Source organism: Phaethon lepturus, unplaced genomic scaffold, assembly GCF_000687285.1.
Source record: "Phaethon lepturus isolate BGI_N335 unplaced genomic scaffold, ASM68728v1 scaffold10758, whole genome shotgun sequence".
NCBI lineage: Eukaryota > Metazoa > Chordata > Aves > Phaethontiformes > Phaethontidae > Phaethon > Phaethon lepturus.
Genome location: NW_010556907.1, coordinates 5,755 through 23,247, shown reverse-complemented (window position 1 = coordinate 23,247; position 17,493 = coordinate 5,755).

Sequence of the window (17,493 nt, the reverse complement as noted above, 5' to 3'; positions counted from 1 at the left end):
CTATTGGGGGTTTTATCACTTGTATTGTGTCAGAATAATTACTTGTGTGGTGATGATGTAATTGTTAAAACCTATGACAGGACAAATTTCCTTTGAAACCTATGTGGTAGCTTGAAAGTAACTAAAAGCCAAAGAAACAAACAAGCAGCAAAAAATAATAATGTTTCTGCCTTATCTCAGGGGTATTTTTCTACTCAGTCTTCTTTTTCTTCCCTGTTAAATTACATCATCATCATTCTGAGCTGGAATACTCAGAAAAATAGAAGGATAGTTTCTCTGATTTTAAGAGGTTTTAATCGGTGTTTTTACATTACCATTGTAAACCTGCTGTGTTCTGAATCTTGTTATGTTTGGAAATTTTTGAGTCTTCAGGTGACATACTTACAGTATCTCTCTCTTCTATTTTTATAGACAAGAACAGTAATTTCTAAACACATTTTTGACAGTGTACATACTTCTAGATAGGTATGATAGTTATGGATTTTCTTCTATTTGATCAAGTTTCGATATAAACAGTTACTTGTACATATTGAAATATAGATAATCTTTCTTTAAAAGAATATTAGTCATTTTAAGTGTTTTTTAATTGGTAAAAGTCTTTTTGTAATGTATGATAATGTTTTTATAAAACCTGTAAGATTTTTAAAATCACTTGATCTTGTCTTATTTTTTGAATACTTTCTGTAAGTTGTATGTGACTGACTGCATGAGCGAGATTTGCAGGTTGGGTCCAGAGTATCAGTTCATACTGACTCTGTTTTACTCCGGGGATTTTAATGTCTCCAACATACTGTAGTTTCCTTTAGCAACATTTCAAATTAATGCATTTGCATGTTAAACATATTTAATTAGAGTATTATTTAGTTTTTGAAATATTTTGTCTTGAAAAGGGAGTCACTTTGTATACATAAACAAATTGTTTCAATAATTACCTTTTGCCAAAAACTTAGTAACTTGTTACTGTGCCTAACATCGTGGAAGTGGGACATTTTACATGGGTGAAAATGAAATGCTACTGTAGAATGGAGCAACGTGGGCAACAGTAATAGTTATCTATTGCACTGTAATTGCTGTTGTCTGCAAGAAGACTCTTTACGAAGTGCTTCATCTTAAAGAAGCCTTGCTGCTTAAGCAAGTGTCTAGTTAGAAGATAGTTTAAAAACATACGTTGATGAAATGTAATGCTAGTCACTTGCACTGTATAGGAATCGAGAATTAAGAAAGTTGGATCATTAATGTAACTTCTTTGGCTTTGTTTTCTATTGTGATGTGTATTTTGCATTTGAGATTACACCAAGAAACTTTCCTGATTAGTTTCTCAGCTTGAGTATTTACATTTGTGGCAGTAAGTACTACCTAAGCTTTTTAAGGACAATTACAATTTAAAAATCCTCACTGGCCACACTTTAAAGATCTAGTCATCATATTTTTTCTTTCTCTTCACGGGAAAAATGAAGCTTTAAAAACAGTATTGCAAAACACCAATCAAAGAGAAAACAAAGAAGAAGTTAGAACAGAAGTGATATTGCATCAGGAACTTCATCTCTGGTGCATTTCCTTGGTGCAGGGACCTATCATCCTTGGTATGGTTCAATACAAACCACTGGTCATTCTCTGACTTTGAGCACTCCCAGATGGAACTTATTTCAGTAGCAGGTTTGCTTGTGATCCAAAATTAATGGCAATTCCAATTTCAGGGCTTATGGTTTCACAGCTATATTAGGCCAAGGTTTCAGTAGTGTTCAAGTGGAGATGGGAAATCTAGTTGGCTCTCCAGTCCAATATCAGTGCTTAAAGGGGTTTTCCCCTATGATGGTATGCATAAATGAATATGAACCTTTCTTTTCCGTCGCAGTCTCTTCAGAAAATAATGATCTGTGTGCATTAATCCTATTTGAATGTTTAATTAGCAAAAAGGCATTGTCCAGATATATGCTTGGGGTTTTTTTTGTTTGTTAAATCTTTCTCACCCTGGGTGGAAGCTCCAGTGTTCTGGCACCAGCTAATGCCTTTGACTCAAAGGGCTTAAGAGCCATGACAGGTGCCTTGGTACATGCGAGATGCATATTGCACCAAAACCCTTGGAGCTGAGTAGTGGATGCAGGCTGTCAAGCTAATCCACCCACTTCTGCCTAAGCCATGCTGAGCTGAAAAGAATTTAGAAAAGGCTTTGGAAGCACAGAAACTGGTGACTTGAAATCTCTCTCCCTGGTGATACAAAAATGACACATAAATGAAAAATAAAAATGAACTATTTACTGTAGTTGGAAGACAGGGGTATGGTCTAAAAGATGACAATTCTCCAAATTCCAAACTCCTCAAAAAAAAAAAAAAATCTCTTGCTTACTTGAACCCCATATTAATAGAAAGGACTGTGTGGTAAGTGATGGGTACATTCCATCTTTTTCCTTTATTCCCCTTAAAAGCATTGTTTCATAATACTGCCCTCCTAACAATTAACTGTTACAAACTCTGACTCAGCAAAACACTTAAGCACTCGCTGTTTTTTTTCAGTATTTGCTTTCATTCCTAAAGGGAAGTCTCTTGCCTTTATGCTCACTGAAAATGTAGGAGGGAAGAAATTTTCTTATCTCAGTGTAAATAAAATAAAAGGTTTTCCTGCCAGCAATCCCCGTGACATTTGCCAAGAACTGAATACGAAGCACCCTTCCTTATATGAAAGGGGACCACAGCCATCGCTGCTGAGCTTCTACCTTTGTTGTTGGAGCGTTCAGTTTTCATAAAAACCTTCACACCTGCACTTACTGAAGTGTCTCCAGGTCTTGCTGTGTATTAGATTTATGGCACATCTGTCATTCAGGCTTTCAATTAGCATTGAAACTGAAATGAATAGCAAAGTACCAGGCAACACCCGTATACTTCACTTGTTTATCTTGCTGTAGTAGATGTCAGAAATTTTGGGTGTCTTCCCTAATGCCCATTTATAAGAGCTGATGTGGCAGGTAATGGAAGAGTTTACATATTTTATTTTATAGTTTTCATGATGACATTTGTATGCCAAGATTTCTGACTGTACTTAAACTCAAGTCAATGTGAAACACTGAGTGAGATACTTGAACACCAAAGCAACTGAATTTTCAGATGAATAGTCATTACAAACAAGTACTCTGTGAGAATAAGAGCATTTATTTCACTTTTCTGATGTGAACTTCTGATACTGTTTTCAGCCTGTGATCTGAGCATGGTATGTTTATGTGCATAGGTGGTGTGTATTCATATTGTCATCTTTGCTGTGTTGATCCTGCCTTGTAGCAAGAGGATGGGCTGCAGTGTCTCTGGTCTGTTACGATCATTCTGTGCTGCTTGATCTGTGGAAATAGAGTTTGGAAAGAAATCGGTAGAAGACTCTTACCTACCTACCTACCTACTGCCCATCTTCTGTTTAGTCTGCACACAGAGTTTCATGGTTTAAATAAAGGTGCCCTTGCTAGTGATTTAAGTAATGTCAATACTCCAGACGTTTAGAAGTTACTTTCATCGGGCTTCTGATCAACTGGTTTCTAAATAGTCCTGTGTCAACCGGTGCTGAAATCTTAGCAAACAATTGACAGAATTAGGTTATCTCTAAGATGTTCTGCAGGAAGATAAAAAATACTTATGCTGGAAAGTAGTTTTCATTAGATCTTGTAGAAGTAAATCCTTGTAATTCCCTTTTGTGAAGAAGTGAATAGGTCTTTAATGAATCTGTGTCACACCAGTTCAGTGCTATATGCCTCTCTGCGAACGCTTCATTGTCACATTTGCTCGTCTGGTGCTAGATATGCTTTATGAAATCATGGGATGATGTTTTTACCTTCGACCAATCAGGGGTAGAACATTTGAGGTGTTTAAAAGTTGTCTGCTTCCCTAGAAATAGACAGTGTAGAGCAAAACACTACACAGAGATCTGCTGCTGACTTGCCTTGTCAGCTTAGATATGCTGAGCTTTGAGTTACTCCAGTATTAGCAATGTCGCAGAGTCGGTATCTATGTAGTTTGGGGCACTCTACATGTGTTATACAGCCTTTCTCTCAGGAAGTTTATAGTAGTTTTGGGCAGGGTCCCCAAAAGTAGGAGAGTGCTTGAACATGGAACCACTTAAAAGGACTCTGAAGCATCAGATGAGGTGCCTGTTTCCTATGGAGAAAGTTGGGTGCCTCAGTATGGGATATGGAGCAAAAGGGCACTGAGCTGAGAGGTACTGGTCACCTGAAATAGTGTTTCAGATGTCAAAAGACATGCTGAATGCAGGTGAGTTTCAGACCCTCTGTGTGATTGGAGCTTTGACTGGGGGAGTCTGGGAGTAGGAGAATGTGTGAAGCATGCAGCAGGGAAACCTTCGGTAGTGCCTCTGTCAAAAGAACAGATCGGAGTTTTTTATTTTCCACCAGGAGACAGCCAGAAAAAGGTTTACTTGGAGGAGGACGTGATGATGCAGTACATCTCTAGGCTGCGGAGACGGCCAAGTTTCAAACACGCCCCTCCCGGGAGGATGCTCTGAGCTGTGTGCCAGTTTGCCTAGAGGAGCATTCACTGCAGCTGCTGCTGAAGGTGACTTAATTCAGGATTGTTTTGGGCCCAAGAGAGGGTGGAAGAGGGACCCATTCAGGAAGGGAAGATACGCATTGCAGTTGCAGGTGTCAGCACTGGTAGTCCTACATGTGAAGAAACAACCAGCCCTTGGAAGGGGACCTGTAGCTCCAGTGCTAGTGGTGCTTGGTCACCAGGGTAGGGTGGAGCCTCCTTTCTCTTGATAAGTGGCTGCTGAATTCATTGTGCAGTGCAACAGCTTCAGCAGAAGTGGAAATGCAGCCTGGTAGCCAAGCTCATCCTCTGCTAAGCTGTGCGTGATGTGGAATTAGAGCTGTATCTCCTGTTCCCCGGGAGAGTACTCCGATTCAGAGACTCGGCAATAGTGACCATTCTGTGTTTTACGGGGATGCCCATGGTGTGCAAGAACCTTGGGGGGTACTGGATGCAGGTAAAAGATGAGAAAGAGACGCCCATTTCCTGGATTCTGGTTGGACTTACAGGTAGGTCACATGCTGAGCTGCTCAACTTTGTCAAAATACGGCAGTTCTGGGGTGTATAATGGAGGTACTGGGTGAGACCAAGGGTGGTGCAGCCCAGCATCTTGTTTTTGGTATTGGCCAATTGCTAATCCCACCCATTTTCTTCTGAAGCCCTTTCCCTTCCCCTAGTCAGTCTGCTTCTTTATAGCATCAAGTTCAGTGTGACCTTACCTTCAAGGCAAAGAATGCTGTTTCACAGGCAACCCCATGGTGATGAGGCTACTCCTGCCCTTCTGTCCATTAAATGCAGGTATTAATATTGCTTACATAATTCCATTAATTTTTAGAATTGGCATTTTTTTTGACAACTGATGCTTTGCAATCTTGTAATTTTTCACTGAAAAGTGCTGGAGTAAGTTAGCAGTGCTGTTGTATTTATTTGAACCATGATTATCGGGCAGATATAACACGTTTAAACGCTTTAACAAATCATGCAGAACCACGTTTTCCACAGTTCCTATATAAAACATGGTCAAGTTTCCTTAAAGATGCACTCTGAGCAGTTAACAAGGAACTCCTGGCTGGAGACCTGCATAAAGAACAGAGGGATCAAGCTGAAGTGAATAAGTAATGAAAAAACCTGTCAGCTTCCAAGTCGCTCTGCTTGTCTCTGTAAATAACATGCCTGTGCAACTCTCACTTTTTCTTGACCCTGTCACTTTGAATGTGTCTGCGGATCAGCCTGATGCCATTCAGACAAGATTAAACACCAGCTACTAGGAAGGAATTTCCCAATGTTACATTCACAGTTTCTCACCAATCCTTACTTTAATGGAGAAGTCATTGATGTTTAAGAATGGAATAAACTTGTAGTACAATGAACTGTACCCATGAGCAGGGGTATTTATAGCTCCGTGCTCTGCAGCAGTCTTGATGAGGGGGAAAGAATAGACTTTGGTGGTTGTGTGGAATATTTTTTATGTTGGGAATTCAAACTAGCTTGCTCTTTGTTACAGTACTGTGACTATAGGTGAGGAGAGAGGAGAATTTTGCCTGTTTCCACCACCAGCTCTAAGGAAAGAAGTCCTTCCTCTTCCCCTCACCTTGCCCATTTTGTGTTTTCTAGTTCAGAAATAGCTATCTCCACCTATTTTTGCCGGAGGATCTTTTTGAAGGTCTTGCAGCTTGTGAGTCATCAAGATAAAGGGACCCAGGTTAGACAACCACCTTTGGCCTTTGCTCCATCCAGGAGCAGCTGTCAGGGTTGACTCAAGCTTGTCCAAGGCTGGAGCCACCACTTGGGGCTGGCCACCATTCCCCAACTGGAAAACATTCCTTTCTAGGTGTAATGAGCTTTTAATATGAACTGTAATCACCTGGGCCTTCAATTGGCATCAGTGATGCATCTGCTTTTCTGCTTGAAGCATTTTTATAGGAATTGCTAGAGCACAATCTGAAGAAATTGTACCTTTATGGAAGAAAGGACACAATCTTTCCTGGTTCAAAGCTGTAGTACAGACCTCCACCTCCATATTCCTGCTAACTAAAACTGGGGTGAGAGAGAAGAGAAAATGCCACTTCTTGTCTGATGCTCCTCGTCCAGCCATCCCCATTTTGTACTCATACTGCAAAGGTTACTAAAAAATCAGCCAAAAATGTGGAACAGAATTATACATACCATTATACATACTTGAGAAAAATAATTCCTTTGACCACTCAAAGAAATCCCAAACTGTACAAACCTTTCTCTTTAGGAAAGCTGCAATATTCAGAATAAGAATGAAGTTGGGAGGTTTTACCTAAATGATAAATGAAGCAGTATCTCCCTTTTTCATCTAATTACTCTTGTGCTTTCTCTTTAAACAGTATCTCAAGCCCAGACCTTGAGATCCGGACTAGAATATTGTCTGAACACAGGTTTTTATATTCCCATACATGGTGGACAATCTTGTATACATTACCACAAGATTTCCCCACCTCTCATAGTGCCAATTCCACAGATTGAGGTGTTACACACTGGCTTAAAACTAAAAGACTGCATTGTGTGTTTAATGAATTTTGATGCTTTCTATATACCTTTATTTCTTGAATCTTTTAGAGTGTCTTCAGCCAAACCCAATTTTCCTCCCCAGCTGGGGGTGCTCGACTTACTGCTTGCTTTCAAAGAAACAGAAAATCTGAAGTGAGCACTTCCTTCCAGGAGCCAGGGAGTAAAGAGAAATACCAATTGGTCATGAGACTCGGGACGAAACCTTAAAATTTGGAAGTAGTGAGGCATATGACGGAATTGGACTGTTTGTGACAGGGAAAAGAGAAAGCAAAACAGTCTTTATTGTCGGATATCCTCTGTTCCTTTCCATTCCTAAGTGGCAGGGTGGAGATGATCAGCAGTGAACACCATGCGGGATTTTATAGCAGCTTTTTAGTCGACACCTAATAAAATGTGCTGTAGAAGCCTCTTCTTACACAGGGTGTTAGCTAAGAAGTGATGTCATATTTCAAAATGAAGCACTTGGGCAGTGGGTGTGTGTGGAGGAGAGAGTGGGATCCTGCTGTAAAAAGTGCTCACATTTTTAGCCAGACAGCACTTCTGCAGCAAATAAAATCTCGCTCTCCGGCAGATGGAGGAGAGGTGAGTGGGAGGGAAGTTTGGAAGCGCGCTTTGTCATTTCTGTTCGCTGACTGCTTCGGCTGCAAGGGAGGGTGCATGAAATTCCAGTCGATAAACGGGTGGATTCCAAAGTGCAGCAGCACCAAGGAGGGAGAGGCAGCTCTCCGTAATTATGGGGCAGCTTCCACCTGGGACTGTCAAAATGCTTTACAAACATTAGGCAGCTGAGCTTTATGATACCCCAGTGGACATGTATCGATCATTCCTCTTTAGAGATGGAGAAACTCAGGAATAGGGAGTGTGTGAGAAGCTCTAGGTGCACAAGAATATTGATTTGTAGGGCTGGACCTCATGCTACTAGCACCTTCTGCTCCCAGTACAGGACCTCACTCCCTGTATGTGTTGTTCAGGCTCAGGCTAGCTGCCTGGCATTCAATGGACAGTTGTGTACGTGCCCGACCCAGCCTTCCCCTGGAATACACTGTCATTTACTTTCCTTGATCAGGCTTAATTTACCTGTCACATTCATTAGAACTCATGACTTTAAAGCTCTCCTGGAAAATGAATTTTCTCATCTGAGAACGGCAGGGAGAGAATCGCTAAGTGAGAGGATCTGTACTGTTTCCAGCTGCAAAATCTTACTTATTCCCCCTCAACACTTGTTTTAAATGTGGGGGGAAAAAAGCATTTCTGGTAATTTGTTGCGATATAAATGAATTAGCTTTCCACATTTCCTCAAAAAAAGGCTGCTGTTTTAAAGCAAGGTCAAAATCATGGTTACGTGAAGGTATGTATGTGGGTGAAATGTTTAAACATGAGGTCAGATTCTGCTGTCTGTGCACTGAGAGTAACTATGTGAGTATATTTACGCCCAGCATAAACACTTCAAGACATATTTTAATCTTATTTATACTTACGGGAAAGTGGAGTAAATCTGGTAAAAATCAGATTAATTTCATTGGTATAAGAGGAAAACAAGCAAAACCAGTCACATTCTTCAAGTCTTAACTGCAAGGCAGTCAGGTCTCAATGTACATGCTGAAGTGGACCTTCTGAACTACTCTGACCTGTTCATCCAGTCAGAAATCGAAAAAGGGATGTTCTCTTGGCAGTTCAACTGGATGTCGGTAGTAGTGAACTGCTGGTGAAGGCTACAGGGCAGTGAACCTCTTGCTTTCTTTCTCAGGTTCTAGAAAGCGTTTATTTCTGTGGCTAGGAGCGGGGGTGTCTGCGCGTATAAGGATTTCTTAAGCTGAGCTTCTGAAATGTTAGACGACTTGGCTGGTTTTCTTTGTGCGGTGACTCTGTCCCTGTCGCACAAGGGCCTGGTGTTCTGGCTGCTTGATGAGGTATCCACAACACAGATTCATCTCCTGGGTTTATGCTTTTTAACTCTGGTATCTCGGACCAATCAGTCCTGGTTGTCCCTGCCTTGCTAAACTGGGGTAGTAAAATATATTCTGTGAATGTCTGGCGTTCATCATCCTGCTATTTTTATAATTGCAAACTATTTGTGTCTTCAACGCTGACTCCTAAAGCAAGGTATTTCACTGAAGCTGAAAGGGAGATGACCCTGCATCTTTTCCAGCTTATTTGTAATTTCTTTTTTTTTTTTTTTTTTTTGGTTCCTCTTTGGTGATCTCTGTCCTACTTTGTCACAGATACTAATCTTGGCTGATTGATAGGAAGAGATAAATAGCCTTGAGCAAAAACAGCTTTATAAACAAAGATAGAGAATTCTTTTGCTTCGTTTACAAGAAAAATATCTTAAGCAGGATGAAAGAGTGCAAACTGACCCATTTCCAGACTAACTGAGGAGTAGATTACCAAAGAAACTAAAATGCAAGTTTGGTGGTTTATTTTTCTGCCTTGGTGTGAAAAGACAGAATAAACCAACGGTGGCTTCAAAAAAGATAGCTAGCTGGGCCCACTGTCATGAATAGTTTCTACTAAAGTGTGTTTACAGCTTATGACATGACTATTGCCATGAAAATGTATATTGCAGATTAGATTTATTTATGAAATCTTTGTAAATTACACCTATGAATAAGTCTGTATTTATTGTCAGTCACAAAAGTCCAGTCAATGAAACACGTGAAATCACCTCTAGTGATTTTGTGCGTAGGACTTGCTGAAGTAATAAATTATATGTAGATATTCTTACTTTTTTCTGCATTAAAAGAACTTGACAAGTTGATTGGGCGTTGAAACCTGGGTGAAGAAAGTTTATAACCTAATGACAAAACCTTGCAGAGGAGGCGTTAACCTCATCTGCTCTTAGATATCTTGAAGATATCTTCAGATGGCCACAAAGAATTCCTTATTCAAATGGTTTTAACTTTAAAATATAATTCAATAAATGTTCTGTTATTATTCATAGTATTCCATGTAATTATATTTAATTGATTAAAGTGTATCAAGTTTTTGCCTTTTATGTAATTGAAATTTCCATCCAAATTAGTGTAACTCTAATCATGAATAAAAAGGAATCCCCTTAGAAATAAGAAGCATTAGCTGGCTTTTTCTAATGGAGTACAGTCTAAAAATTGTTACCTAATTATACATTCTTCTAGTTACCAAATAAAAATTACCAAATTTAGTAAAAACATTTCACTTACTTGCAAAACAGCATGTCTTAATAATTGCTAAAAGTGAAGTTCAATCTTCAAAAAAATAACTAAGTATAACAAATATGAGATAAGAATAAAGCCACATTTTGAATCAGGATGTGTTCTTTGCTGAACTAAATCATGTTAAAATTAGCTTTTTCAGCCTTACCCATATGTTACCTTTCTCTTTGAGCTCTTGTAGGCTTTGTGTGCATTTGATGATAGCTGCATTTGTGAATTTAATTTTTTTAGGTTTTCTTTCTGCTATCAGTTGAGTAATGAACAATTAATAGATGACCTCAAATTATGTGGTGACCTCAAATGTACATCTTTCTCTCTCTCTTTTCTCTTTAGTGAAAACACATTAAAGCCAATGTGCCCAGTGAATGTGTTAGGCACTCAAATATTAGGTGCTTGGCTCCACAATGAAATCCAAAATCCTCTGTTCAGAAATATATGCAGTTCATGTAGAGAATAAAACTCCTCAGGATGCGATCCAGTCCAACCATTAGACTGACTTATGAGATCATCTAAAATGTACAGCTGCCTCAAACTAGGCGTGTGGAAATAATGGAGAGAAGGATGAGGTGCCTTGGTGTCTACATGGGACCCATCTCTCTAAAGCGTCTCCTGAAACTCCATCCTGAAGACAACACTGAAATGGTGGGAGCATTTGGACACAAAATGGGAGCACAGTCAGCCTCTTCCTCACCCAGTATATTAAGACCAACATCTCCCACCTTCAGACCACGACACAAAGCCAAACTGGAGGCAAGGTTCTCTCGTGGACCTGGCCCTTTCATGCAAACAGTCATTAAGAGACTGACTTGGTGAGAAAGGGAGGGGGTACAGGGACGAAGACTGTGTAGCCTGGCACTGGGGTCACTCTATGATGAAGCCTGCTCACCTCAATGGTTCTGCATTTTACACTAAACAGCTTCTGGAAAAAATGAAGTTGCTGAGAGCAATTAGAGGTAGCTGAGGAGAAGGGGAGATGATCAAGAATGTGATTTTGGCTTTTTGAACCGAAGTCTCACTTCTGTGACTTTCAGCTCGCTCTTAAATCTAGCTCTTGGTCACTCTGAGAGTTTAGGAGTAAAAGAGCCAGCGCTGCTTTGCTTCTCAGCACATGGATACTAATTGTTTCCCTTTGGACTTATGCCATGTCATCTAAAAAAATATGCAGTGAATAAACAAAGCTCTAAGTCATGTGCAATCATCCCCAACCTACTGGAATTATTAACAGCACCCACTCATTGACTTTATAACAGAGAGACTCAGCTTTCTTTTAAATTCTCACCTGGAAAAGTGGCCATAAAAAAAAATGCAGGCTCAGATAGACTCTATTCTGAAAGAATTCTTACTGAAAACTTTCAGTATTTACCAGAATGTGATTCTCTTTAACTTGTTCTCCTTTGGAGTACTGACTGAACATTTAAAACTGCTAAGCTGGTAACCTTCCCTCCAGATATTTTCGATGGCCTTGCAATATAGGTGCATGTAACACAGAAATTTGACTGAAACTTTTTTTTTTAATGTCTAAAATAAATGAATTCCCATTCCTGCCTAAAAAAAAAAAATTAAAACATAAAGCAAGAATTTGTTCACATGGTGCTGTTCTCTCCCTTACCAACTTGCTGGAGAGGCAATTTTTTGCTAGTCTTGATTTCCAAGTGCAGTTCACACTCACCACAGAGCATGAAGCACTGAGTACAGTGAAATAATGGGTATAGCCTCCTTAAATCTTCCAGTGGAAATGGCAGGGGAACAGCTAGCCTGCACTCTTTTCAGAACATTATGTCAGACAGTTCTGCACAGAGTGAATTCATTTCCTCAGCTCTGATTCTTGGGAATTTGTCACACACACTGGCCAGTATTGCTGTATGACCAATGTGTGCGTTGGCGCATGTATGACCTATGTATTCAATACGTTCGGTATTTAAAAATACCTGAAACTCCAGATAGCCTCAATCAATTATTTGAACTAGGTAAAATTAATACAGGGAACAGCTGTTTCCTCTTTAAAGAGTCAAGTCTATAGGTTTGTCCCTAAAATGAACAAAGTTATTCATAAAAGTATCTCATCTGCTTAGTTTCAGCAAATGGACTAGGAGTTTTTACATCTTTAGTTAAGGCTGACTCACTCTTTTATTCATCTTTGATGGCAAAGCTCAACAGATAATTCTAATTACTTTCTGATATAAAGATGGTGTTTTGAATCACACCTTCGGTTTCACGCAAAAGGTCTAAGGTATGCCACGCTTCAGCACCAGCTTCACATAAGGGAAATGCGTCTGGAGTGCGTTTGACGGTCTTACGGTGATCTTCAGCACAGGCGCAGGAGGATAAAGCACTGGCTAACAACGCCGATCAAGTTTTCATTGTAAACTCCACTCCTTTCTTTACAAAGCCATCAGACAGATGCTGTATTTGTACCTTATTAAGTAAATAAAAGACATAGCTGGTGAAATGCAGGATTTTTCATTCAGATTAGTTTGCAGATACTATCCACAGGGCTTTTCTGGTGATGTAAGTTGCCTGGGTAGCAAAATATCGTCCCTAGGCTCCCAGACTGTGAGCAAATACTCCACCGCAGACCTGTTCCTAACAAGTGTAGAGGGATTAGAAACTGTTTGCTTATTTTGAACTGTTTCACTCCTGTTTCCTTACTTGAGAGACATTTATGGATCATTTAAGGGAACAAAAAGTGGTATTTGCAGGGGACATTTTTGAAGCGAAGTTAAATTTTTGGGTGACAGCATGTTTTCCAGACAAACTACTGCTTGTAGTACTAGTTGTACTACTAGATGAAACGACACAGGCAGCTGGTCCCCACTGTTTTGTGGTGCCTTTCTGCGAAATGAGGTGCCACATGGGGTTTTGTGAAGTGATCTGCAATAGGCTTGAGATGGCTTTGAAAAGACTGTCTGAATTTTCTTGGAGGAAAGGAAATTGTCACCTGTTTTTCTTTTCTCACCTTTTCACCATTGAAATGTCAAGTCTAGTTTTCCTTGGTTTAGACAGAGACTGTGAGGAACACTGGCAAATGAGAAAAGTATAAATAAAAGGTTGTAGCCATCTGTAGCCATAACAATAAATAGCATTGTCTGTACACTTAATGCTTCACCCTTGTCTTCTGCCTGAAGAGACTGAAAAAGCATTCACATCAATGCGCACTCCTCATTATTCAGCATGTATAGAAAAATGTCATCCCTTTCAGCAGGCGGAAGATTAGTCTAGTCTCAGGTCTCTTAGTTCAAAGCAGTTTAAAAGCTTAGCCTAGCTGTTTAGGAATGAAATTTGAGTGGAGGCCTGGTAGAAAGTCCTTCATCTCTTGCAGAACAGCTAATTTAACCCAGTAACAGATCATGTCTGCAACAGTGCACCTACATTAACCTACAAATTAACGTTTGTATTGGAGTCTCCTGAGAAAACAAAACCTTACAAATAGCATTGAATAGAGCATTGGAGAGTAAGCTGAGAGCACAAATCTGTGCCAAGGAAGGAGGGACAGAAAAGTTCTTATCCAGAAGATGTTATGCCAAGTTGTCTTCAAAGAAGATGTCTCAAAGATAGGGGCAGCTCTGATCTGACTGAGCTGGGAAGGGGGACAAGGGATTGTGCCCATACCATCTGATGTGTAACGTATGTGGGTAGGAGCAGGGAAAGGAGGTTGTTTCCTTCGCCCTCTAAAGGAGCTTATTACTGTGTCTGAAGGACACATGGCAGAGGAAAGGCTGTACTAGGCATAGTCCTCTTGGCTGAGTAGCCATGGTTTGGGAGGCCCCTCAACTTTTTCTCCACTTTCTTTCAGCACACCATGAGGAGAAGGGCAAAACCAGAAGAAAATTGGCTTGCTGCCGTGTGGCTGTGTGCTAAAACACCATCTCCATCAAAATCCTAGAAAAGCACTTAACTGCCTACTCTTGCCTTTTAAATCTTTCTCCTTTACTTGGGTATGGGTAGATTGGCAGCTATATAGAAGCACTTTCAGTACTTCAGCTTCCCTTGTGTTCTCTGGGGTTGAGCGAAGTTCATCAGGGCCAGTGGAAAACCACACATTTTCTCATGATTTTTCACCTTGTCCAGTTATGTGCATCTCTTGCATTTTTGTTTTGCAAAGCTAAGTCAGGAGAGCAGTGAAATTAATGCATAAAGAGCTCAAAAGCTTGTAAATAATGTAATACCGCATATTAGCAGAGGCAGCAAAGGGAAGTGCTATCAAAAAAAAAGGTGGCAAGACTTTTAAAACGATTCTCTGAGGGGTCAAAATTAATGCCATGCGCTCATTTTACTATGTTCTTCTAAAATTGACAGAGCATCTCTGCTGTGGTGTGGCCCCTATCTTAAGATTAGTGAGATTTAAGCAAGCTGTTCTGTGAGGAGTGGGGCTAAGCAATCCTGGTTTCCTATGAATTGTCCTTTGCCTCCAGTCTTAGAAGACTTATGCCAATTTTGGTATATTGGTCCCCCTTATGCGTTCCTCCGATTTGAATAATGTCAACTCTCCACCACGTGCTGTTGATGCAGCAGCTGTTGGTGGTTGCCCTGAAAAACAGGGCCAGGGCTAATGTGAAGCTACCCATGGATGATCACCCATGTTTGACTGCCAGTTGGCTGTCAGTAGTTGCATATGTGAAGAGCAGCTACACCCTAGCTGTTTAGTCCCCATGAGGGAAAACAATTTGGCTTGTGTGCTAGCCAGCTTTAAGTTTTCACAAAATGTATACAAGACAGTTGTATTTCAAATGTCTACCTTTTGTCAGTTTTGGTAGAAATTAGCCAAAAGGTTTCAAAAATATTGGGCTAGGAGAGGGAAAGTGACAAATAAGAAATTGGAGAGAAAATCACAGCCTCAGAAGTCTTTCTTCCTTGGGAAATCAGGCTTGAAGCAGTTAATGCCAGTATTGCGTATTTGTCTGCTCCTTCTTCTACCTGTAAGGTTGATATTTTCAAGATACTATTTCTCAATCAGGAGGGCTGAGCATTTTTTAATAGTAACACAAATTCTTATATAACTGTAGCTGAGGCTTCAAAAAATCGTGGTTATATTGTTAGTTTAATTAAAAAAAAATAATTCCCAGAACAGGTTCTCCTGTTTTGGTTCTCTTGCTAATTTGGTGTCTCATCCATCAAAGTCCAGTATAAATAGCTAATTCTAACCAGGGTTCCCAAAAGTTACAGAGTGGCACCAGTCGTCCTAAGCATGCAGAAAAAGAACAGCTGGTGACTGTTTTTACACACCATCTTCCTCTAAATATTAAAGGGTACTTTGCAATATAATATTATTATTTATACCTCAGTAATACCAAGAGGTCCTAGCTGGAAGTGGAGCCCGAAGGTACTATTTTTTGTATCTACATGCTGTAGGAGATAATTCTGTCCCCAGTTCCCCTCTATCCCTTTCCACCAAAATATCATAATAGTTAAATAGGCAAAGAGTGGAAAAGGAAAGACAGGCGCCACAAAATGAGGTGACTTGTGCCTGGCTCCAGAGCAGATCAGTGTTGTCTGGGCCGAGAACAGAGCTCAGCCTCCTGCCTCCCCATCGGAATCTCCTCCCTGGACTCCCCTGCTCATTGCAACGTCCCAAATAAAATGTTCCATTTTTAATATGGCAAAAACTCAAACTCTTCACAACTCAAAGTTTTCAAGAAACACTATAAATACTTAATAAATATACAAAAATGTGCAAAATGCTTGAAACACACTTGGGATATGGCTGAGCAGTATGCATTCACTTTTATGCAGGTTTTTAAAATCTTTATTGAAAGAAGGGAAACAAAGGGGGAAAAAATAATTTATTTTCAACTATTCTGCTTCATCACATGCTTTTCAGACACTCATGAATTGTCATGCAGCTGTGACCTTTCATGAAAATTAGATTCCCATTAAGTATATTTGTGTTTACATTATCTTTAGCATAAATGCATGAACATTACCATGCACAGGCTTGTCTTGTCTCTCTGCCTTGTCAAAATGATATAGTGTTCTCCCCAGCATGTTCTTTACTTTTATTTCTTTGTTACTGACTTGGATCACAAATGGTCTTTATTTCCCGATTCTTCTGAACTAAATAGCTAAACACAGGTTCCCGTGGATATGAAAGGGGCTATGAGTCATACAAACAAAAATATGTTAACTTCTCCTTGTGTAGGTTGTAATCCATTAGAAACATTCTAATTCCATGTGGTTTAACCTTGTCCTTTTTTCCTATTATAACTGACAAACCATGATTAATTAAAGTGTAATTTTGGACCCAGCTCATCAGACTGTTAGACCTGTGTGTCGCAATGCATTCATATAATTCCAGGTGCAAAGATATGCCACTTTACATCATCGCCTCTCCATATTTCTGTACTATGATGGTAATGAATTGAATAGTTGGGATTACAAGGCAACCTTTTGGAGGTTAGGGTAGTACAGGTGAAGGCAAGTTACGTGCTCTGAATTATTCTCCCTACTGGGTATAAAGCAACAAATAACGTCCTGTTGCCGGGGCTTTATATTTCTGTATAAAGGTCTGGTTCTCTTCAGCTCTCGTGAGGATGGTTTCCCGTGCCCGACATGAAGGCCAAGGAGTCCCACTGAGGTCTGTGTCCATGAGATCACCACCTGTGTAGACTTACCCCACGAATTCTCCTTGGGGAGAGGTGGCAAAATGCTGAATCCCTGTGTGCCTGAGTTCCCTCCAACTCATGCGTGCTTCTTATGGATGGGACTGAAAAGGCCGCCAGGAACTCCACTGTGGTCAGCACTGCAAAAGCATGGGGAAGCGCAAGTTCTGTCCTGGGGAAGAAAGGGAAAAGTGATATTGCAAGCAGAAAGCTTGCAGTGCCCTGTTTGCTGTCTGAATTTTACCTGCAGTGGAACGTATTCAAGAGTGAGGAGGAAAATATGTATTCCTTATCCATCTTTCCTAAGAATCATAAGCATCATTAGTTAGACTGGACCTTGCACAAGAGACGGTTTTCATGTGTTCTTAATGAAGGCACAGAAAATGGGATGTTTCTTGCAATGGTGCAAAAGCCCTCATTTTGTATTATTTGAGAGGTTTCTCAGATCAAATCTGCAGTTTTCAAGTTCTTGCTTTTCCCACCAACCATAAGCCAGGTCATGGCTGTTGTAAGTTCTTATTTTAGAAGATAAGCTTTAATTTAAGTGGCAATTAATTTAAGAAAGATCTACAGCTACATTATACAGAAGACTGACTGCAGTATCTCAGTAAGTCCCTCCCTTTTGCATGTGTGCACACGACAGG